At 40.2% G+C, this 23393-nt stretch overlaps 1 protein-coding gene and 1 pseudogene across 8 annotated transcripts in view; both read left to right on the top strand.

The window, feature by feature from the left end:
• Positions 1 to 23393, top strand: part of Akap13 (A-kinase anchoring protein 13) — a 301501-nt gene that overhangs the window by 9601 nt on the left and 268507 nt on the right. The window lies entirely within an intron of this gene.
• LOC128124875 (high mobility group protein B1-like) lies at positions 20681 to 21406 on the top strand (annotated as a pseudogene).

Here is a 23393-nt window from a genome sequence, read left to right as displayed (position 1 = left end):
AATTCTTTACGGATTTAGTTTTCTTCTCCCAAGTCAATAAACTATGACTTTCCTCTAGAACTTGTGATATACTCTACTTTCATTGTTTATGCTGTCAGCCACATATTTTTCACCCTGATATAATTATATTCAAAGTAGTCAGCTTCAAATTCCAACTTGTTCTTAGTCTAGGAAATCTCTGTGGTCTGCTCTGAAAGTTTTCCTGGAATTCTTAAAAACATCCCAGGCTTTCCTGTTTGTGCCTGGAAAGTCGCATGAGCATGCCAGTAGTTTATTTCTTCTCACATGCAGTGACCGTTGTGGATGGGAGCCAATAATTAACGTTCACACGCTTGTTCACATCTTCAAAGTGTTTTACAAACGTTTAATTAGTTCATGCTTAGCTTACGTGCTAGGAGTTGGAAAAGCAGGTTTTAAGGTTCATTTTAGCAGTTCTGAAGTGTTAGGGGGCAAAGGAGAAAAATACAGGGGGAGATAGCTTTCCTTGCACCCCTAGCTTTTGGTTCAGCATGCTTTTGGAGGAGTCTAACTTCTGGTTGATGCAAGAATGGAATTATAGAGACTGGAAAAAAAAAAAAAAAGACGTCGGGTAGAATGGTTGGGAGACATGGATAATTCGCTTTCAACTCAACTTTTCTCTTATGTAGGCCGGTAAGTGAGAATTGTCTTAATTTAGTCCTGTGAGCATTTTGAAGGGCAGGTTGTGGCTGGAGCAGACTCTGGAGAATTAGAATACATGCTAATCCCTGCTAATTTGGGGAGGGATCACCTCTGCTCGCTTCCTCGATACAGTTGGTCTCTTGATTCTTTTACCTGGCCAGGCTGTGTAGTGGAGGGAGACACCACTCCCAGCTGTGCTGTGTTCCCGTCACATTAGCGGCACGACGTCGGGTGGCCAGTGCTTTTCTTCTGCCCTTACATTACTTTGTTCTGTGAAATTGCTTATTTAATTGAATTATTTTGAGACAAGCTTTCACTTCGTGCCTTGCCTGGAGCTCACTTATGTATCCAAGGCTGCCCTGGAACTCCATGTAGTCCTCCTCTTCAGCTTTGAGAGTACAATACTGGTATTTAGGTGTGAGCCGCCACACCCCGTTGTGAAATTGTATTTGTCTATGACTCAGGTTTTAATAGTGAAAAAACTTACTGGTTTTCTGTAGACACTGACTACATCAGATTGCATTTCCTTGGTTGGCAAGTGAGACACAGGAGATTCTCTGGAGAATCTGTCATCCACCTGTCTTTTGAAGGACTCAGTTTCTTAGGATTTCTATGTAGACGAGGATACCAGTGATGCTTAGGAGTAAAGAACATTTTGCTAAGTTCTGAAGTAAGTCCTTGCTCAAGGTGTTTGCTGTTTTTCTTCTGATTTTGTTTGCAGCACCTGATTGCATGTTCGTTCAATATTAAGAAGAGGATCTGTTTGAGGGATGGGTGTTGTGAGTTCACATGAAGTACCATTACATGTCAGAGCCCTGCTTTATAGTCATGATCATCTGGAATAGAGATATGGTAGCTTGATGACAAACACAAGATAAAGCTTTATTTTTGATTAGAAAAAGATACAATTAAAGTCTGTTTGGTACCCTCCATTTTACTACTACAACTGCCATGGTGTATCAGGATCTTATTTTGTAATAGGAGAAAAAAAAAGTTCGAGAAACTGCATCTAAAATCTACTTCTAGGCACATGATTTTCTTTTGGCACACACACCATCTTGCTTTTGTGACTCACCTTTTGTTTAGTCCTAAAGAGGTGGCCAGAGGAGGACATAAAACTTAGGTTCTTGGACAAGAATGATTCATATTATTGAGGATCGGTTTAAGTTTTGGTGACTTCCTAACCTTGTTTGGAGTAGATAACTTTAACTGTATTACTATACTTTAAAACATATTGCCTTGGCAGTAAAAACTGTGTCTAATTGGTTTCCTAAGGCAAGGGCATCCTTTTCATTATTGTTTTTAGCCTCAGCATTCAGAGGAACCCGAATCATAGTCTAGAGAATCTCACCACAGAAACTTTAGTACCTGATGGCAGAAAGGAGAAAAATTCTGAGAGCTTGGCATACATATTTAATTACAATTTTATCATGAATATGAATCTGTTCTTCATGGTGCTAGATAAGCATGGCCCTAGGGCCAGGAAGATAGCTCACCTGGTAAAAGTGCATGGTGTGCAGGCCTCTTTTGAGGTCAGATCCTGGGAACCCGTGTGATAGGCCAGTGTAGTTGTAGGTATCTGTAATCTTAGTGACTGACTCCACAGCCAGATGGGAGAGCCCCCGCCCCCTGCCTGCATGCCCGTTGATCTGGAATACGCAATACAGTTTGAGATCCTGCCTAAACCAAGTTGTCTGTCAGTTATTGTTTTTTAAGTTTATGTTTTTATTTTCTTTGTGTGTGTGCACGTGTGAGCGCACATATATACATGTGTGCCACAGTGTACTTGTGGAGGTCAGAGGACAATTTGTGGGAGTCAGTTTTCTCTACTAAATGAGTTCCAGGGATTAAGGTTTGATGGCAAATACCTCAACCTGCTGAGCCATATGGCTAGCCCTATTTTTTTAATGCTTATTTTTATTTTTTATTTAATCTTATTTATTTATTGTATCAGTGCATGCTTGGCTGTGGTGCACACGTGGAGATCGGGGGACAACTTGAGGGAGGGACTCAGTTCTTTCTTACCTAGGTACTGTGGAGCAGACTCAGGTTGTCAGGTTTGGTGGCAATCATGTTCACCTGCTGGGCCTTCTTGCCAGCCCAAAATTGTGTTAGTTTTATTTTATTTAAAAAATTTTAAAGATTTATTTCATTTTGTTTGCATGAGTGTTTTGCCTACATTTATGTATGCCCTCCACATGAGTGCCTGATGCCCACAGAAGTCAAAAGATGGTGTCAGATCCCCTGGAACTGGAGTTATGGATGAGTGTAAGCCACCATATGGGTGCTGGGGACTGAATCCTGGTTTTCTCCAAGAGCAGTGAGTGCTCTTAACCCTTGAGCCAATCTCTCTAGTTCACAAATAACAAAGTAGAGCTATGGGGACAGGCATAGTTGTTTCTCTCTCTCTCTCTCTCTCTCTCTCTCTGTGTGTGTGTGTGTGTGTGTGTGTGTGTGTGTGTGTGTGTGTGTGTGTGTTTTATTTTTGAGTCACTGTCTTACAGAATAGTCTTAGATGACCTGGAATTCACTTTGTAGACCAGATTGGCCTTAAACTCAAGAGATTTGGGCACATCTGTTTCCCAGGTGCTGGGATTAAAAGCATAGTTTTTTATTTACTAATTTAATTTGAGACAGGATCTCATTATATAGCCTTTCCTGAACTCACTATGTAGACCAGACTGGCTTTGGACTTGTAGAGATCTTCCTGCTTCTGCCTCTTGAGAGCTAAGATTAAAAATGTATGACACTACACTTGATTTTAAAACCTATTTTTATTTTTTATTTTAATTTTATTGTTGGTGTGTTTGGGTGTTTTTCCTGTATGTATACCATCTGTGTACCACTTGCATGCAGTGCCCCCGGAGTTCAGAGGAGGCCATCAGATCCCTTGGGACTGGAGTTATAGACAGTTGTGAGCCACCATGTGGGCTCTGGGAATTGAACTCAGGTCCTCTGGAAGAGCAGCCAGTGCTCTTAACTACTGAGCCATTGCTTCAGCCCTAATTTTATTAATTTTCAGTAGTGAGTTTTAAATATTGTCTCACGCTAATAATACATATTACTATACAACCTGAAATATCTTTTAGAAAACATGACATGATCTGTTTCCAGGACACTAATCAGACAGCTACTTTATCAAAGCAGATGAGAGCTGAGTAGCCCATTTTCCTTTCAACAGAGCAGTTACATAAATAAGACCATAGACCTTTTATTAAGCACCTTTGTATGGATTTGGAGTTGTCTGTCAAGTCAGACATGAAAAGTTAACCAAAGCTGCACAACTTCCTGATCTGAGCAGTTTTTAGGTTCTCCCAGTGTTGGACTTTTTTCTCCTTCAGTTGACTGTTTCTTTTAAATACCAGCACAAGAGTGTTTTGATTTATATAAAATTATCTTTGGTTTTATGTTAGTCTTTTTTTTTTTAACCTCTCCACATAAGATTTGCTTATTTTTTTTTCCTTTGGGGATTATTTTTCTTAATACAGTGCATTCCCACTTTGATTTGTGAAGACAATACCTTTTTTTTTTCCTTAAGGTAACTGTATACCTTAAGTTTTGTGCTTCATAATTTGGGTAGTGTGTGTAAAAAATGTTGATTTTTTTTTTCATGCTTTTAGAGTCACGCCGTCATCTTAAAAGCTTTTACTTGAAGCTTTTCAAGAACAACCAGTATACTGTTTTCTGTTGTAGACATTGCATCCTAGCCCGTGAATTCTGTGAAATACCACAGTTCTCTGCCCTGATCATGATAAAGTATCATTCGGCTGCTTTGCCCAAAGTGCTGTGTCCAGCACTTATAGAGCTTACCACTCTCATAGTTAGTTCCCTGGGATGATATACACCTTTACATGGAGACATTTCCTTCTTGAGTCCAAATAAAAGTCATAATTCCTCTGTGAGATGCCTCAGGACCCAAATATGAGTCCAGAAGAAGACTGGCATATTCTTCCCCTCAGCTTGATGCCTCTTGAAATGGCCAGGGGCAAGTTCACTAAAATAACAGCTGCATGGTTTTGATTCTTCAGTGCGTTGTGATCAAAATGAAAACAGTAGAATGCTAAGCCCAGTACAAGTGTTCTGCAAGATGAGTTTGAATGCTCATACCTGTAAGAGGTCAGGACTGCTTACTGTATTTTATAGGTGACATCTGAGGCTCAGAGAGGCCGGATGGCTTGCTCAGAGTTAGGACTTAAGCTAATGAGGGTCTGGCTTTAGAACCCAAACTCTTCTGTATGTGTCAGTCTGAGCAATTATATCCACTGTGAGCCATGATTTCGGCAGAACCTTATATAACTTTGACTTTGTTTTTATGGGTCACTTTCTACTTTATGATCTCTTAAGCTAGGGTCATCAGATAGTTCTTCTGCCTCATGACAGATGTTGAGTTTTCATCACTCCAGGAACGTGCAGTCCATCAAGAAATTCAGGAGTGGATATAATGCAAACAAGTAACACTTAGGAATAAATGACATTATCCAGAGGAAATTTTTTTAGTGTAATTTGTTGTTTCTCTTTCCAAACTTGAAAACTGGTAGAGGGTGGTTGCATGTATACCTGTGTACCTGTATGTAAACCACACGTGACGTATGTACTTGGAGACAACAGATTATAAAACATTTCATGAACATGGGTTTATATTATATTTATTAACTACGTGGCATCATTAACTTAATGGCTCTATGCTGTTCCATACTTGGACTTAGATTTATCCTTAGGTCACTAATTATCTCTTTTGAATATGTATATTTCTCTGTCCTCCCTTGCCCCCTGTTGCTTCCTTCTTCCTTTCTGCTGCTTACTGACGTTGCTGTGGAGAAGTCCTATGCACACATCTCTGCACCCTTGTTTATGTCTTCTCACAGAAACAGAGTTGCTAGCACAAAGGAGTTCACATGTCAGCAGCTGTTGATGGAGAGTGCCGAGTTGTCTGTAGAAAGCATCTGCCATTCACACTTTCACTGGGAGTCATGAGTACCTACTTCCCATTTCTTCATAACTTTTAGAAAGCAAGTTTGCATTTTTACTTTTGCTTTTTTGAGAGTCTTGGTGTTTATCCCAGGCTGACCTTGAACTCAGTGATCTTCTTGCTTTATCCTTCCCAATGCTTGGTTCATAGGTGTGTGCCACCATGCCCATCTCTAGAAAACTTTTAATGTTTTAAGTGCCATAGAATTGCCAGATTATTGGTAATCAGTAATAAATAAAAGGATCCTGTGCCTTGTTTGTCTTTTATTTTTAAATTAATATTGTTCATTTTAGTTTCTATAAAATAAATTGATTTTTAGATTTAATCTATAAGTTTCTATGTGTTTTTAAAATTGAAAAAACAAAACATATAAAATACATGTAGCCTGAGAACAGGACTGGAAATGTTCCATGACTAAGAGTGCTTATGGCTCTTGCAGAGAACCTGAGTTTGGTTCCTCAGAACCCCTGTGATGGCTCACAACCATCTGTAACTCCAGTTCTAGGTGATCAATGGTCTCCGCAGGTACTAGGCATGCACATGGTACACATAACAGATGTGTAGGCAAAACACTCACAAATCTTAAATCTTTTGAAAAATTACATTTTTATTCATTTTGAATGTGTTTGTGAGCACATTCTGCCTGCTTCTGCTTGAGTGATGGGATTAAAGGTGTGTGCTGCTAAGCCTGGCTCTCTCTGCTTCTGTAAGCGTATATCACATTCTTAGCGAAGGGACCATGGCTGAAGTTACCATGGCATTGTGTATTTTTATGATTGTGAGTGTCTTATTCTCCCCCACACCCCTTTGTGGCCTCAGACTGAGTATTCACTCTTGAGCTCCAGCCTTCCTTGTGTATAAAGTGGGAAAAGTGACCCCACTCTATACATAGTGCTGGTTGCTGGGTATATGTGCTTAGTGCTTTGTCTACAGTTTGGGGGAAGATTTAGTGTAGATAATGATGTAAAGGATTGGAAGGCAGAAAAAATGGTACTGTGCAGCAGCCATGGACCACTACAGTTTCCATTTCTGTTAAACAATTTTGTACCCATATTTGTGTTTTTATGTTGGGAGATGGAAAGTATCTAATAACTTGTTTGCAGCTTTGCTTCTTAATTTTGTAAATGTCATTAGATTGCATATTATTTTCTGTAAGCAGACCATAGATACTTTGTAGGAAAAGGTAGAGTAGAATGGAGCTAATCTGATGGTTTCTAGGAGCAAACTTATTTTATGAATAATCTAAGAACATTTGAAATTGCTCATTTTGGGTTAGGCTTTGACAGGAAAACAACCAAAGGAAAACAATGCATAGCCCCAGGTTGCAGGGAGCCTATTGGAGAAGAAACTTTTTTTGGTCTTGTCCGCAAAACCAAAAGTTTAAGGTTTATGTAAATCATAAGTACAAGTTATGTAAGCTTGTGGAAGCATGTCTGCATAGAATGAGTACGTGCCAGGCCACTAGACATGAAGAGTTTTGGATATACCAGTAGAGATAGAAAGTTACGGTATAATGATAACCTGGGCCTGGCTTTGTGGTCTCTGAATTCTGAGGCACGCTGGTAATTGATGAGGGATTGCACTGGATCTGCAGCATGACTAGGGTTTTGTTAGGCATGAGTTGACAAAAGGAATGGTCTTGAAGCTATGCAGTGTGAACAAACACTGGAAAACTTGGTATGAGCAGTGAGGTGCACTTGAGTTATTTAGTTTGGTTAGGATGCGGACACAGAATTAGGCCAGCAAGTCATGCTGGGGTGAGTGCAAGTGTCTTACACTTGTGTTAGAGAATTCAGTTCGTCCTCCTGAACAAAAGGGAAGGCAGCTCATTGGGGAGGATTATGGGTAGTGACAGCTGGGGAAAATGAAGCACTGCCTCTGAGGGACATTCAGAGTCCATTGTATTAGGTTAGGACAGGGATTATGAGAGCCAGAATGCAGGGAAGATGAAAGAGAATCAGATCTACTGGGTATTTAGAGAGTCAAATGGATGAAACTTGGTGAGTAGATGGAGGGAAGAAAATAGGATCATTGTCTGTGGTGATTGGAAGCTTCTAGGATCAGTTTTCTGTTGAGCAGTAGCATCCTGGGGGCATAACTTATTTTGGCATGGGTTTGGCTCTCCTCCTTGGAAGAGGAAGCATTTGAGTTTCATTTAGATTGCTTCTTCCTAAGTAGTTCTTGTTCTTGACTATCTAGAAAAGCTCCTCCTTTTATATAACTAAGCTACCTGCTTAGTATCATTAGTTGGTATTTAAAAAGACTGGAAGAAATTTAGTTGTGGTAAAATACATAGAGCACAAATCTACTATTTTAACCATTTTTTCTTTTTTTTTAAAAAGACTTTTAAAGTTATTTATGTGTATGTGTCTGTATGAGTATAAGCCGTGTGTAGGTACCCATGGAGATCATAGGGGCTTCTGGAGCCAGAGTTACAGGTGACTGCAAGCCACCTTATGTGGGTGCTGGGAACTGAACTCTGGTCCTCTGGCAGAGTAGTAAGTGCCATCTCTCCAGCCTTATTTTTGCCGTTTTTAAGTATGGAGTTTGGTAGGGTTAGTTAGATTTATGTCGTTGTACAACTATGACCACTGTCTAAGTTTTCATCCTGCAGAACTAAAACTGCCCTTTAAACTATAAATACCTGTTTTTATCCCTCAGCCACTGGCAAATAGCAATTCTTTTTTCTGTCTCTGTTAGTTTTGCTACTGTAGGTACTTCATGTCATTAGTATTTAGAATTTGTCTTCTTGCAACTGTCTTAATTACCTTGCATGATGTCTGTAAAGTTCATTTATATTGTATGTGGCTGTATGTGTCAGAATTTACTTCTTTTATAAGGCAGAATTACATTCCATTGTGCGTACACACTAGGGTTGCTTCTACCTATTGGCTGTTGTGAATAAACTGCTTGAGCATGGTTGTGAAAAAGCTCTTTAAGCTCTTGCTTTCAATTCTTTGGAGAATATGTCTACAATACTTCAATTGTCATGGTATTCATAACAGCCATGTACCAAGACCTCATGCATGCTGGACAATGAAAATGGAAAAGTAGCTATCTGAGCCCCCAAAATCAGGGAAAGAGGCATAATTTCTTTTTAAAACATCATCATTAATTATTATTATTTCAGTCTGGCTTAATTTCACCTTTGTGCCTAGATTTTTTTTTCATTTCATACTGGGAAAAATAATGCCATTTAACACTAATGTCTTTTAAAAAATGTTTATTTTATTTTATTTTAGATTGTGTGTTGTGCATGTGTGTGTCTGTGCCTGTGTGAGTACATGTACCTGTGGCATTCCGGAAGAGGGCATCAGCTCCTGTGGGGCTAGAATTATAGGCAGTTGTGAGCTGCCTGATGTGGATGCTGGGAACTGAACTCCTTCTGCAAGAACAGTTTGTGCCTGTAACAGCTGAGCCATCTCTTGAGTCCCACTAACATCCTTGATAAAGGGCTAAACATGAATTTGTAAAATGTCAACTTTGAAGCACACATTTTAAAAACATGACCAAAAGGGAGTTATGCTTAAAAGACTCTGTATGTGAAAATATTTTGGCTGTGTTGTGGAAAAGCTATTGTGTGATTTTCCTTCCAGATGATCTTGATTCTTTTCCATTACCCACTCTTTAATGGAACTCCATTTTGACTTGAAGGGCAAACTGATAAACTGTTATTTGTTGTTTAGAAGGTGGTTATTTGGCAAATATTTTCCCCATCTCAACTCCTCCCCCTCTGACTTTTTCCTCTTTTTTTGGTGGAGATGGGGATTGAACCCAAGACCTCATGCATGCTGGACAATGGAAATGGAGAAATAGCTATCTTAGGCCCCCAAAACAGGGAAAGAGGCATAATTCCTTTTTTAAACATCACCATTAACTATTATTATTTCAGTCTGGCTTAATTTAACCTTTGTGCCTAGATTTTTTTTTCTTCATTTCACACAGTCAGCACTGCTGTGGCCGTTGCATAATTGGTACTTGTCTTTCTTATTTGTATCATGTAAATAGGCTTTGACTGGAGCAAATTTAAACTGTTGTAAACATTGCCTATTCATTCCTACAACTGTATTTTGTGGTAGAATTGAATTACTAATTGTGTGAAGGAGTCTTTAAAATGAGGGACAAATTGGGAGAACTTTTGAGTAGTTGCCCAGTAAAGTCATTGAAAGGAGTGTGATTGCTGTGCTTTATTTTTCTTCTCTAAAGCAGGCAGTGGCTTTTTCCTCCAGTGATGTCCTTTGTCTTAGTGAGGGTTTCTATTGCTGTGAAGAGACACCATGACCACGGCAACTCTTGTAAAGGAAAACATTTAATTGGGCCTGGCTTACAGTTTCAGAGGTTCAGTCCATTATTGTCATGGTGAAAGCATGATGACATACAGGCAGACATGGTACTGAAGAAGGAGCTGAGAGGTCTACATTTTGATCCGCAGGCAGCAGGAAAAGACTGGGTGCCACTGAGCCTGGACTTGAGCATCTGAAACTTCAAAACCCATCCCCACAGTGACACACTTCGTCCAACAAGTCACACCTACTCCAACAAGGCCACACCCCCTAATAGTGCCACTCTCTCTGGGCCAAGCATTCAAACACATGAGTCTATCCAAAGGGGGGGCATTCCTGCTCAAACTACCACACTCTTAAAACTGTTTCTATGTACATAGAAATGAATTTAGGTAAGGTGGAGATGATGATGTATCGAATGACAATGGAGAAAAATCCTGTCACTACAAATTGATAGTTGTTTATTATTATTATTATCATTAGTTGTATAACTTAGAGAGTGAGGTGCAGAGTATATTTTTTTTTAACTGGTACATTGAAAATTGACTGGATGTGAGTACATTTCTAAGATGAATAGTTAATTTGTTCTTGTTGCTTTTACAGAGTCTCTTTGAACAAATGACATATTTACATGATAACCTAACTCAGAAGAAGAAACTGTTGGTATCTGCTCGAGGCTTTTTGTTTGCTTAGCCTTGCTGTTGGGTGTGGCTAAAATGGTCTACTAGGAGGAGAATTGTCATTCTGTTTTCATAAGTTGATTCTGGGCCTTTTAGGGAGTTGTGGGATGGATGGGGTTGTGGTGGTAGAGCCTAAACCCAGTAATTTAGGCATGCACTTTTACTGCTGAACCCCTACCCTACCCCTGCCCTTTTATTTAAAGTGGGTCTTTTGTATCCCCTTCGGCTCTCAACTCACCCTGTAACAGGCTAACCCTTGAACTTTGATCCTATCTCTGCCTCCTGAGTGCTGGGACTAAAGGTGTGCTCCTCTCTGCCTGGTTTATGTGGTTGGTCCTGGGGATTTGGAATTGAACCCAGGTCTGTGTATGTTAGGCAAGCTTACTTTCTTTCAACTGAGTTACTCAGCCCTGGTCTTGAACTCTATCCTCCTTGTCTCAGCGTCTTCAGTGCTGGTGACAATAGACACATGCCATCATGGGTTCCCAACCTGTATTTGCTGCTTTATAATGTAGAAGAAAGACTTCAGTGAACTCCAGAGTTACACGTTTTGTGAGTTATCTTAGTTGGGTTCTCTGAAGTTGGAATTTTCTTTTTTTTAATTTAACTCTCAGATTTGGGTTGGTAGACTAATTCTAGAAATGGATAATTTTTTTCTTTAGTCTGAGGAATTTTGGAGAGAAATGGTCTTTTTCCTGTGAGTACATTGTTTATTAGCTTTTGGATAGGAGATTTATGACATCTAATGAACTCACAACCCTGTAGTTAAGCATGGGTAGTTTTTTTTTTTTTCCTTGAACTTCATGGATGAAGCAGATTTAGAGTTAAATTCAGTTTGTGTGGTAAATGTCACAGGGAAGATTTGACTAGTGATATGTGGATGCAGGACAGCTGTAACTTCTTTGAGGCGTTGGAAAGAACAGAGAAAGACCATTCTGTTTGCTTTTGTTTTAAAAGACTCCTTCATGGTGTGGCAAGCCTGAAATTCACTTTTTAGACCAGGATGGCATAAAAATCACAGAGATGTGTGTGCCTCTGCCTCCCAAATGCAGGGATTAAAGACGTTCACCACCGTGCCTGGCCTGAGAGGGACCATTCTAAAACCTTGAATATTAAGACTAATGTGGGTTGTTTTAGAAGCTCAGATTTCACTGACTGTGTATTTGCATAAATGGACACTTAAGAATTAATTGGTCTAGGGATTAGAGAGATGACTCAGCAGTTAAGAGTGTTAGCTTCTTAGCAGAGGGCTAGGGTTCAGTTCTCAGCACCCACATGGTGGCTTACAACCATCTGTAATTCCAGTTCCAGGGGATCGAACAGCTACTGTAGACACCAGGCATGCATAGGGTGCACACACAGACAGAGGCAAAACACCCATGCATATAAAATAAGTAAATTTAAAAAAAATCCTAAATGTACACACATAAAAGAATTCATCTAAACAACTATTTCACTGTGTAATTTATATTTAACACTGTGTATTAGGATTTTGGGGAAGGAGTTAAAAAATGTATATCCAGATACACTGGTTTTTTTTTTTTTTTTTTCCCTCCTCTATTCTGTTTATTTACTGTTTCTTTTCTGGAACTAAGCCACTTTGGAAGTTCATTAATGTAAAGTCACACCTTATTCCTCTCTCCAGTAATAGCCTTGGACCTGATTGGTAACCATAGTAGTTTTGGGGTCTCCTGTGGTTAATGAGTGTGTCATAGTACTTATTTTTTTTTCCATGACTGACTAGGTTTTAGTGGGAAAAGGAAGTTAAGTAATTTGCTTTTAACTTTCTGAATGTGTAAGGTATTGAATTACATCTGTGATGACTATAGGAAGTTTGGTATATGTGTGAGAGCCAGAGTTTCCAGGTCATTCTTCTGGAAACTAACCCATTTGATAACAGTGTGCTCATTCTACTGGACCCTAAGCAAGGCCGTGGCTTGCTGTTGTGTTTTATTCTTCTTCTTCTCTACCCATGGAGCATTCCTCTTTTCCCTGAGTTTCAAAAGTAACATTTCAGACTTCTTTAAATTTATACTGTATATTACAAGGTGCTTGCAGAAGCTGTCTGGTACCCTGGAACTCAAGTTCCACCATGTGGGTGCTGGGGACAGAAGTCCTCTGCAAGAGCATCGAGTGCTCTAAACTGCCATCTTTCTACCCCCTACTTCAATTCTTAAGTGTTCACCTACACAAATACACAGTCAAAGCGTTGTCTACATACAAAGGGTTATATAGTTAAAGAATTTTGTGTCTTCAAAATTAGCTCTTTCCCACGTATGGCACAACCCAGTTCTAATAAGCTGCATTTGAGGTGCCCAGCATCTTCATGGGTCCAGTGGCCCTAGTGGCCACAACTCCATTTTGCTTCTTTTAAGTGTTCATTTTTTTTTTTTTTTTTAATTCTTTAAGCTTGTAGCATGCTGTTAACACTGGCATTGACTAGTTTAGTAAAATCACTCATTCGGAAGTGACATAGTTCTTTGTGGAAATGTAACTATTTGGTTATTTTCCAGTATTTACGAATTCAACTCTTAAGCAGTTAAAATGAAATAGACCAGTAGTATATAAAAAGTAAAATAATTGTGCTTAGGCTACATATTTTAAGAAACTCCTAATTTTCCTTGGTAATAGAAATGACATGGCTGAGACCAATTTTAGACTGAGAGGAAAACAATGAGAATTGATCAGACTGTAAGATAGCTAATTACATCCAACAACTCACTCTTAGTTCTGATTATGTGCCAGGCATTGTTCACGTGTTTAAACTAAGAAATGGACCTGGTCCTAGTCAGCTCACCCTTATGAGTTTAATTAGAGGGGACTTTTTTCATGGCACCTCCTAGGCTATGTCAAGATGAAGCTGAATATTTCCTTCCCTACCACTGGCTGTTAGAAACTCATTGAAGGGGACGATGAATGCAAGCTTTGTATGTTCTGTGTGAAGTGCATGGCCACAGAAGTAGCTGCTGATGCTCTGGGTGAAGAGTAGAAGGGTTATGTGGTCTGAATTAGTGATGGGAAAGACAAACAAGGTTTTCCCATGAAGCAAGGTGTTTTGACCCATGGCATACTGCACCTGCTGTTGAGTAAGGAGCATTCTTGTTATAGTCCAAGGAGAACTGGAGAGGGGAAGCACAAGTCTGTTCGTGGATGCATTGTGAACGCCAGTCTGAGTGTTCTCAACTTAGTTGTTGTGTAAGAGGGAGAGAAGGCTATTCCTGGACTGAGAGATACTACTGTTTCTCATCGGTTGGGACCTAAAAGAGCTAGCAGAATCAGAAAGCTTTTTAATCTCTCTAAAGAAGATGATGTTCGCTAATGCTTTGTCAGAAAGCCCTTAAAAAAGGTAAGAAGCCTAGGACCAACATGCCCAAGATTCAATGTCTTGTTACTCCACATGTCTTGCAATGCAAGTGCTGATGTATTGCTCTGAAGAAACAACATACTAAGAAAAACAAGGAGGATGCTGCAGAGAATGAAGGAAGCCAAAGAAAAGCTCCAGGAGCAGATTTCTAAGAGACCTAGGTCCTTGTTGAGAGCTTCTACTTCTAAGTGAGTCCAGTCAAAAATAAGTCTTCAAGGGTAACAAATAAATAGTCATACCTTGAATCTCAAAAAAAAATGTAATTAGATAAATTATAGTTTTGTTTTTTTTTAAGTCTGATTGGAATTGAGAAGAAAATTTTGGAAGTAATGAGAAGAGTCAAGTGTACTTTTTGTTATTATTATGAAGACTTTGCTTTAGGTCTTAGTCCTGTAGTGTCATAGGATTTGTGAAATTTTCAGACTTATTTGTGTCCATTTTAAAATGTATTACATGGCTGGGCGGAGAAAGCTTCCAGCAATTAAGAGCACTTAAGGGCTCTACTCTGTAGACAAATTTCTAAGCAGTCTCATTAAATAAAAAACACGGAACCAAATATAGGGGTGAAAGCCTTAAAGATCAGGGAAATGGGAATAGCCACCATCCACCTTACCTCACCAGCTCTGTAGCTTCCAAATAACACGACTTCCTGTCTACCCAGGCTTTTATTGCCTAGCTGTTCTGACCTCTGATTGGCTCTTAGCCCAGTTATCTCACTTCCTTGGCACTGCCTGTCTGTACAGACCTCCAGGTCTCTATGGTTGGTACTGGTATTAAAGGCATGTGTCACCATGCTTGCCTGTGCCCTAGTGTGTCCTTGAACACACAGAGACCCTGCCTGCTAAGTGATCGGATTAAGGGCGTGTGCTACCACTGCCTGACTTTTGTGTTTACTTAAAATGGCTTGCTATTTCCTCTGATGATTTTCAGGCAAACTTTATTTATTAACATACAAATAAAATATCACCACACTACTCTTCCAGAGAACCTGAGTTTGGTTCCCAGAACCCCACCCACATCCTGCGTTCACAGCTGCCTGTAACTACAGCATGAGGGGACTCAATACCCTTCTCTGGACTGCATGGGCACTGCACTCATGTGCAACCCCCCCCCCCATGTATATACACAATTGAAAATAAAAAGTAAAATCTTTTAAAAATGGATTGTATGGTCCTGAGAGGATAGAATTTTGACAGCTCTGGTGCTAGATTATAGTGTTGTCCTTTTGATATTCTGTGAGTTGTCCTTATACTGCCATGTTACTATTCATGGCAGAGACCCATTTTTTTTTTTTTTTTTTCCTGAGACAGGGTTTCTCTGTGTAGCCCTGGCTGTCCTGGAACTTGATCTGTAGACCAGGCTGGCCTTGAACTCACAGAGATTTGTAATTGGTTGTTTTTACTCTTTTGGTTCTTTGTGGGGCCTGCCACCTAGCTCCCAGATAAATCACATGGAGGCTTATTCTTCCTTATGAATGCCTGGTCTTAGCTTGGCTTGTTTCTAGCCAGCTTTTCTTAAATTATCCACCTACCTTTTGCCTCTTTTATGTTTCTCTATTATATATACCTTTCTTTACTTCTTACTCTGTGGCTTGCTGTGTAGCTGGGTGGCTGGCCCCTGGAGTCCTCCCCCACTTCTTTTCTCACTCCTTGATTTTCTCTTCCCAGATTTCTCCTCCTTTTATTCTCTCTGCCTGCCAGCCCTGCCTGTCCTTTCTCCTGCCTGGCCATTGTCCATTCAGGTCTTTATTAGACCATTCAAGTATTTTAGACAGGCAAAGTAACACAGCTTCACAGAGTTAAACAAATGCAGCATAAAAGAATGCAATACATTTTTGCATCATTAAGCAAATATTCCACAGGATAAACAATTGTAACACATCTTTAACTAATATTCTACAACAGAGATCCTCCTGCCTCTGCCTCCCGAGTGCTGGGATTAAAGACATGCTCACTGTGCCCAGCTAGACCATGCTTTTTTTTTTTTTATGAGTAACAAGACTCCTGTGAATCTGTTTCAGTATGTCATAAATAGGCTCCAGTATGCCAGTCTGGAATCCATCCTATTGTGTGTCAGCACTGTCACCTTTGTGAGGGCCCCCAACCCCCCTAAACTATTGTCACTTCATTTTCATGGTGATCTGCAACGACTTCTTGGCAAGCCCAGCCTGTGACTTTGGATATGTGCTCCTTCAGCACAGTCTGCTCTCTGGGATCATTCTTCTTGTTTGAAGAATGCATACTGGCAATGATGTTTTTCTTCTGATTATCTCTTCATCCAGTGCGAAGACCATTGCTAAGTCATTTGGAACAATTAGTTGACCCTATCTTGAGACAGAAAAACAAATACAAGTTGACACTTAAAACTCTTCCCTAGTTGGGCTTGAGGGGCACACTTGCAATCCCAGACCTAGAATGAGGAAGGGTGATGGTTCTGAGGTCCAGGCTAACCTAGGCTACATGGGCCCTGTCTCAAGAAACAAAAGTAAATGAAAAAGCACCCAGACCTCTTACTAGATCTGTATGTGAGTCCCTTTTTACAGAAAAAAATGCCAGAGGTTTTTGTAAAAAGGGTAAAAATGTAGATAATTTTAAGTACTAGAAGTGTATTTTGAAGGGAGTCAAGAGCTAGCTACTTGATGTGAATGAAATTAAGTAACAAACTATAGAAAAGGATGCTGAAGTAGGAAAAGGAAGGTTCTTTTTGTTGCTTTCTTGTAGTGTGGGATATTAACTTCTTATTGGAAAAAAGATCAAAAGATCATATCTAAAATTACAGTACTGCTTTAAAGGAGTTATGGCTCATTTCTGATTTTATAATTTGTGAGACCTTCATTCTGTGGAACTCTGAGAGCCGTTTCCAGTTTATGGGTTTGCATTAAGGGTATGGATGGAACCACCTTTGCCTGCTGAGCCATCTCTGTGGCCCACTATTGTTTCTTTAAGAACAGAAAACGCTGTATGAAAACACAGTTCATAGCAGACGATAATCTTTAATCTGAGCTGAATTTTCAGGCAATGTTGGTTGACGTAGGTAGTGTGACAGCATGTGCAATGCAATGTGCACATGTGTGTTCATAACGAAGGCTGCAGTGAAGTGTGATGCAACATGGGGAAATACTGCCACAAACACCTCAGATTCATTGTGCATATGATTTTTTAAATTAAATTTTGTTGTTGCATGTTCAGAAGCTTGAGACTCTTTCCCAATTACTACTACTACTACTATTATTATTATTATTTTTTTTTTTTTTGCAAAGTTCTTCCCCTTCAGTTCAGTTTCATGACACCATGTGGAGTCCCAACCCACAGTTTTAAGAAGCTGGGCCTGGGGTTGCTGGAGAGCTGGCTCAGTGGATAAGAACATTTGAAAGTATCCCAGGTTCACTTCCCAGCATAGCTTTTCAGTGCTTTACAGCTCTGTATGTTATCAAGAAGATTTTGTGCCATTTTAATCACAACTAACAGGCTTTCCTTTTAATTAGTATAAATGTGAAGTTTCACTGTAGCATGAAACCCTGAACTATTAACCCATGTGCTAATAAGGCCGTGAAGGGAAGAAACAGTGCTTGTTTTGTGGGGGTAGGGGGTGACTTAGTCATCTTCTATAAATGCATGGTTGAACCTTTCTATCAAAGATCATTTAAAAGAAAAAGCTAAAAATCTAAGTGTATGTACATGCAGATTCTCTTTTAAATTTTGAAGTAGCATAGCTTATGTATAATTTTTTTTTGGTGTGTTTGTGATTTCTTGGGTGTAGAGGAATATATGTTAACTTCCTCTTACCATAGAAAAATACCTGGGATGATTTATAAAGCAGAAAGATTTAATTTTGACTCACCATTTTGGAAATTACAGTCCATGATAGATTGGCACCATGGTGTTGGCATATTTTAAATCAAAGTTGCTTATATTGCAGGAAGCAAAATGGAAGAGGAAGAGATTGAGTCTGACAGTCCGTTTCAAGGGCAAGCCCCAGTGATCTAAGGACCTTCTTGCAGGCTCCACCTCCTCCAATAGTGCTTCCAAGCCCGTGTACACATAGGCCTTTGGGATACAGTACACACTTAGACCGTAGTAATGTTACTGACAGGATTGATCCTGTTTTAGGTGCTTTTTCACATTTGATCTTAGGTAGAGGAAAACAAGGATAATAGAAATGCAGAGGAGAAAAACTTAGTGGTTCTCAGTGCCACTCAGAGAAACTTGATGGAAGATGGCGTGTGATTGTTGTTGAGAGGCACAGCTTCGCTTCTCTCTATTTTGTTCTTTAAATTCTAGTGTACAGACTGTAGCCTCTACCATCTCCCCCACCCCCAAATGGTCCTTACATCATGCTGCATTGTGACTGACTTTTCAGATAAGATTATTTCCTTCCTAAAGACCTCTGAATTTTCTTCCATGTTGAAAGTGTGTATGAGAATATCTAGAGAGGATTGAGTAGGGAAGACCCACTCCAAATGTGGGTGTTATCTCATCAGCTCAGGTCTTGAACTGAAAAAAGGAAGGAGTAGTGGAGCACTCCTGTTCATCCCCCAGTTCCTGACAGTGGGCACATGTGACCAGCTGTCTCCCGCTCCCGCTCTCATGCCTTCCCTGAAGGATGACCTGCATGACTCCAGCTGTAAACTCTGTGTAGCCCAGCTGGCCTGCAACCCAAAGAGATCTGCCTTCCTCTGCCTCCAGAGTGCTGTTAAAGATGTGTACTACCGTTGGCCAAAATAAACTCTGTCCTCTTTACCTGCTTCTTGTCAGGATACTTGATTACAGCCGTGAGAAAACTAGCAAACACACCTGAGCACTGATTTTGGTTGGTAGGAATTAAAACCTTGTTCTTTATTTTCGTCTTCTCTGCTTCATTTGCACATGAACAATAGTTTACTGGAAATGTAGAGGTTTTGAGAAGTTTATGGTATCCTCAATTGGAAGTTTGGTAGAGAGCCAGGTGTTGTGGTGCACACCTTTAATCCCTATGTTCCTAGAGACCAAGATGGAGGCAGACAGATTTCTATGAGTTGGAGGCCAGCCTGGTCTACCTAGTGAGTTCCAGGTCAGCCAGGGTTGCAAAGTGAGACCCTGTCTCGAAAGAACCCCTCCCTGCAAAATCTTGATAGAGTGGTTTTATGAAAGGGCTGGGAGTAGCATGCACACCTATTCCCTCTTTATTATAGAGTTTGTGGCAGAGGCAGGAAGGATCTTGAGTGTGAGGCAGTCTGAACAATATACTGAGAACCTATCAAAAATGAAGCAACTACAAAAAAACAAGACACAAACCTGGGAGGAACCATTGACGTTATGTGGTCAAATCTGTTAATTTTAACAATGAGGGACCTGAGGGTCAAAGAGATAAGTCTGATTAGAGTAAGCATAGTACAGATGATTTCAAAGATCTGTATTTGGGCCCAGATAACCAGTTATGCAAGTGTAAAGAAAACCCTAGGCTTTGAGTAGAGTGTTAATTGACCATAATCTTGTCTTAATCATGTCATGGCTGACACAATTGCTGAATTAATCTTGAATTATAGTAATAAAAGTATCATGTCTAAAGATGCAGACACTGATGGTTAATAAGAAGCCCACACTCGAAGCTTTGGTGTATATATGTGCTTAGCCCAGAGTCTATTTTCAGAGGAGTATTGACAGGCTGGAGCTTACTCTCCCATTTCACTCCTGAGGACTGTGGGCAGCTACGCCCCACCCACTCTACAGTTCTCATCGCAGCTGTTGATTGCTCCTTAATGTGAAGTCTTTGCCTTCTTACCAAATAAAGATGGCGATAACACCCTCTACCTTCATAGAGGCCCGAGGAGGTCATGGTGACTGTCATTTAAGGCTGGGGAGGCTGGAAGTTGCTTGTCACATTGAAAGTCAGGCTTCTAAACTTTGATAAAAACGTTAAGGTGTCTGCTGTGTTCTCTCCGAAGATACTAGAGGGTTTAAATGATGGTGGGCTTCTATCTGTGCTGATAAGAACACAAGAATCCATAGCTATTAATCACTTTTAGGTTTGCTGTGATCTTGGATGTCAGAAGTGGTAGTTGTGGAAACGACTAAGGGGTGATACACCTGCTAGAAAAACAAAAACCAAAGCACGGTCACTTGAAGCAGTCAGAAGTAGGTCAGAAGATGCTGCCTTGTCCTCTCCATGGTAGTCACTTGTCTTCGGTTCTGTTTGAGGAAAGGACCTGCTCTTTACTGAACACGCATTGACCTTCCCTTGTAACCACGTCCTTGCCCACTCAAAGCTGAAAAGACTGACCCCACGAATGTACAGTCTCATATAAGTGAGGGGTTGCAGTTTGAATTTAAGAGCTTAAACCGTATGATTTTGTAGACCACTTCATTTACGACTGTAGAAGACACGCATTTCTCATGTTGATAATGCCCCCAAACCCCAGCAAGAACAACCCCATCATTTTCTGCCTAATTGTTTACTTCCCTTAAGCCACTGTTTTCCCTTCTACTCTAGCAGGATCTGTTCAGAGACCCACCTCCCCCTGCCTTCTGAGTGCTGCTGGCTTTAAAGATATTTGCTGCCATGCTCTTCTTAGGCTTCTTTTGTTTTCTTAATTGAGACTTATTTTTATTTTACATATATGGGTATTTTTTCTTCATGTATGTCTCTGTACCATGTGCATACGGTATCCTTGGAGGCCAGACAAAGGTGTCAGATTTCCTTAGAATTGGAGTTAGAGCGTCTTGCTCCCGGTCTCACAGCCATTGCAGTACATTGAGCTCCATAGAGACAGCGCCGGGGCAAGCGCGAGCCTGACGGGCACTGGGCGACTCTGTGCCTCGCGGAGGAAAATCAACTAAACATGGGCAAAGGAGATCCTAAGAAGCCGAGAGGCAAAATGTCCTCATATGCATTCTTTGTGCAAACCTGCCGGGAGGAGCACAAGAAGAAGCACCTGGATGCTTCTGTCAACTTCTCAGAGTTCTCGAAGAAGTGCTCAGAAAGGTAGAAGACTGTCTGCTAAAGAAAAGGGGAAATTAGAAGACATGGCAAAGGCTGACAAGGCTCGTTATGAGAGAGAAATGAAAACCTACATCCCCCGCAAAGGGGAGACCAAAAAGAATTTCAAGGACCCCAATGCACCCAAGAGGCCTCCTTCGGCCTTCTTCTTGTTCTGTTCCTAGTATCGCCCCCAAATCAAAGGAGAGCACCCCGGCTTGTCCATCGGGGACGTGGCGAAGAAGCTGGGGGAGATGTGGAACAACACCGCTGCGGACGACAAGCAGCCCTACGAGAAGAAGGCTGCCAAGCTGAAGGAGAAGTACGAGAAGGATATCGCTGCCACAGAGCTAAAGGAAAACCCGATGCGGCGAAGAAGGGGGTCGTCAAGGCTGAAAAGAGCAAGAAAAAGAAGGAAGAGGAAGATGAGGAGGAGGAAGAGGATGAGGAAGAGGAGGAAGAAGAGGAAGACGAAGATGAAGATGATGATGAATAAGTTGGTTCTAGCGCAGTTTTTTTTCTTGTCTATAAAGCATTTAACCCCCCTGTACACAACTCACTCCTTTTAAAGAAAAAAATTGAAATGTAAGGCTGTGTAAGATTTGTTTTTAAACTGTACAGTGTCTTTTTTTGTATAGTTAACACACTACCGAATGTGTCTTTAGATAGCCCTGTCCTGGTGGTATTCTCAATAGCCGCTAACCTTGCCTGGTACAGTCTGGGGGTTGTAAATTGGCATGGAAATTTAAAGCAGGTTCTTGTTGGTGCACAGCACAAGTTAGTTATATATGGGGACGGTAGGTTTTTTTTTTGTTCTTGTTTTTATTTTTTTGTTTTTTTATTTTTTTCATCTTCAGTTGTCTCTGATGCAGCTTATTACGAAGATAATTGTTGTTCTGTTAACTGAATACCACTCTGTAATTGCAAAAAAAAAAAAAAAAATTGCAGCTGTTTTGTTGACATTCTGAATGCTTCTAAGTAAATAAATTTTTTTTTATTAAAAAAAAAACTGGAGTTAGAGATGATCAGTCTGGGATTTAAACTGGAACCCTCTGGAAGAGCCATCTCTTTCCAGCCCCAGGATTTCTTTTTCTTCATTTTCTTGAGTTCTTTTTTCTAGTAGTTTCTCCAGATTAACAGTTTATCCAGGAACTGTTTCCTGGGATAGAGGAGCCTGACTGCTTCCATGCAGCATAGTAGATAATGTCCCAAGAGATTTTTTTCTTTGTTCTCAGTGTGCAATTTTGCTTTTGCCTGATAAATGATAAAATTGTATGTGTGCTAAACAATTGTTGGAAAATAAAAACATGTGTTTATGATTAGTAAATGTTTGATTTGTATATCTTTTTTATATGCCTGTATGCAGGGGGCCATGTAAAAATTGCTCAGATGAAAAGTCTTTGAATGGGAGTGGGAAGGTTTAAGAAACTGTTCTAGACCAGTGGTTTTCAACCTGTGTGTCGAGACCCCCCAGGAGGGTCATGTCAGATATCCTGCATATATTTACATTGTGATTCATAACAGTAGCAAAATTACAGTTATAAAGTATCAGTGAAATAATTTTATGGTTCGGGTCACCACAACATGAGGAACTGTGTTAAAGGATCACAGCATTAGAAAGGTTGAGAACCATGTTCTAGAGCAAACCTAAATAGTTAACATTTTTCTTAGAGGAATTCACTTTTTTGAGCATTTGCTGTAAGGATGTTCTTTGCTAACATGACTTGGTGCTAGCTTCCTAGGAAAATACTGACTTTCTTTTGGCTCCCAGGAACGTAGGATCTAGTTGGGGAGCTAAAGTATATGCAAAATTGAGAGAGTGAGAAGGGCCACAAGGCCAGAGAGCTGTAGAATTAACCAGCCAGCTAGCACTCAAACAAGCCACTGTCTGTTCAGAGAGGAAGGAAGCACAGATCTGAATAGATACTGAATAGATGGGAGCCTCTGGTTCCCATCCTGGCATTGGGTCTTAATATCCTGGGGAGATTTCAAACTCAGTCATTCTTGGGTGGGGCAAGAAGCTGGTTTTTGATCTACACTGTGGTTTATAACATCAAAGAGAATCTTGTATTTTCTTACTTCTTAGAAACATGTTTGCTCTTTACTTTTGCATATTCTGTTTCATTTCTCTAGCCTTTATTTAAACGAATTTTTGACGTAAAAGTTGTATATATTCATAGGGTCAGATATAGTGTTGCACTGCATGTACAGCATACAACATTCAAATCAGGGTAAACAAATGATCTCCTGTCTGAGATAATTTCACCACTTTTGGTGGTGAAGCCATTTAAAATCCTTTCATCTAACTTTTTCGAAACATAACAGTGCATAGTCATGGTCTGTATCTACTTCGCTATGAAGAGAACCCAGAACCTCTCTTAGCCAACTGTAACTTAGTGCCCATTGATCAACCTTCTCCATCTGTCCCTCCTTCGAATGTTCCCCAGCGTCTGGTGACCAGTCCTCTACTCTCAGCTCTTGTG

This window comes from Peromyscus californicus, unplaced genomic scaffold (genome assembly GCF_007827085.1).
Source record: "Peromyscus californicus insignis strain IS unplaced genomic scaffold, ASM782708v3 Scaffold_4__1_contigs__length_199733344, whole genome shotgun sequence".
In the NCBI taxonomy this organism is placed as follows: domain Eukaryota; kingdom Metazoa; phylum Chordata; class Mammalia; order Rodentia; family Cricetidae; genus Peromyscus; species Peromyscus californicus.
Note: the sequence above shows the minus strand (reverse complement) of the source record. Positions and strands in the feature narration are given on the sequence as shown.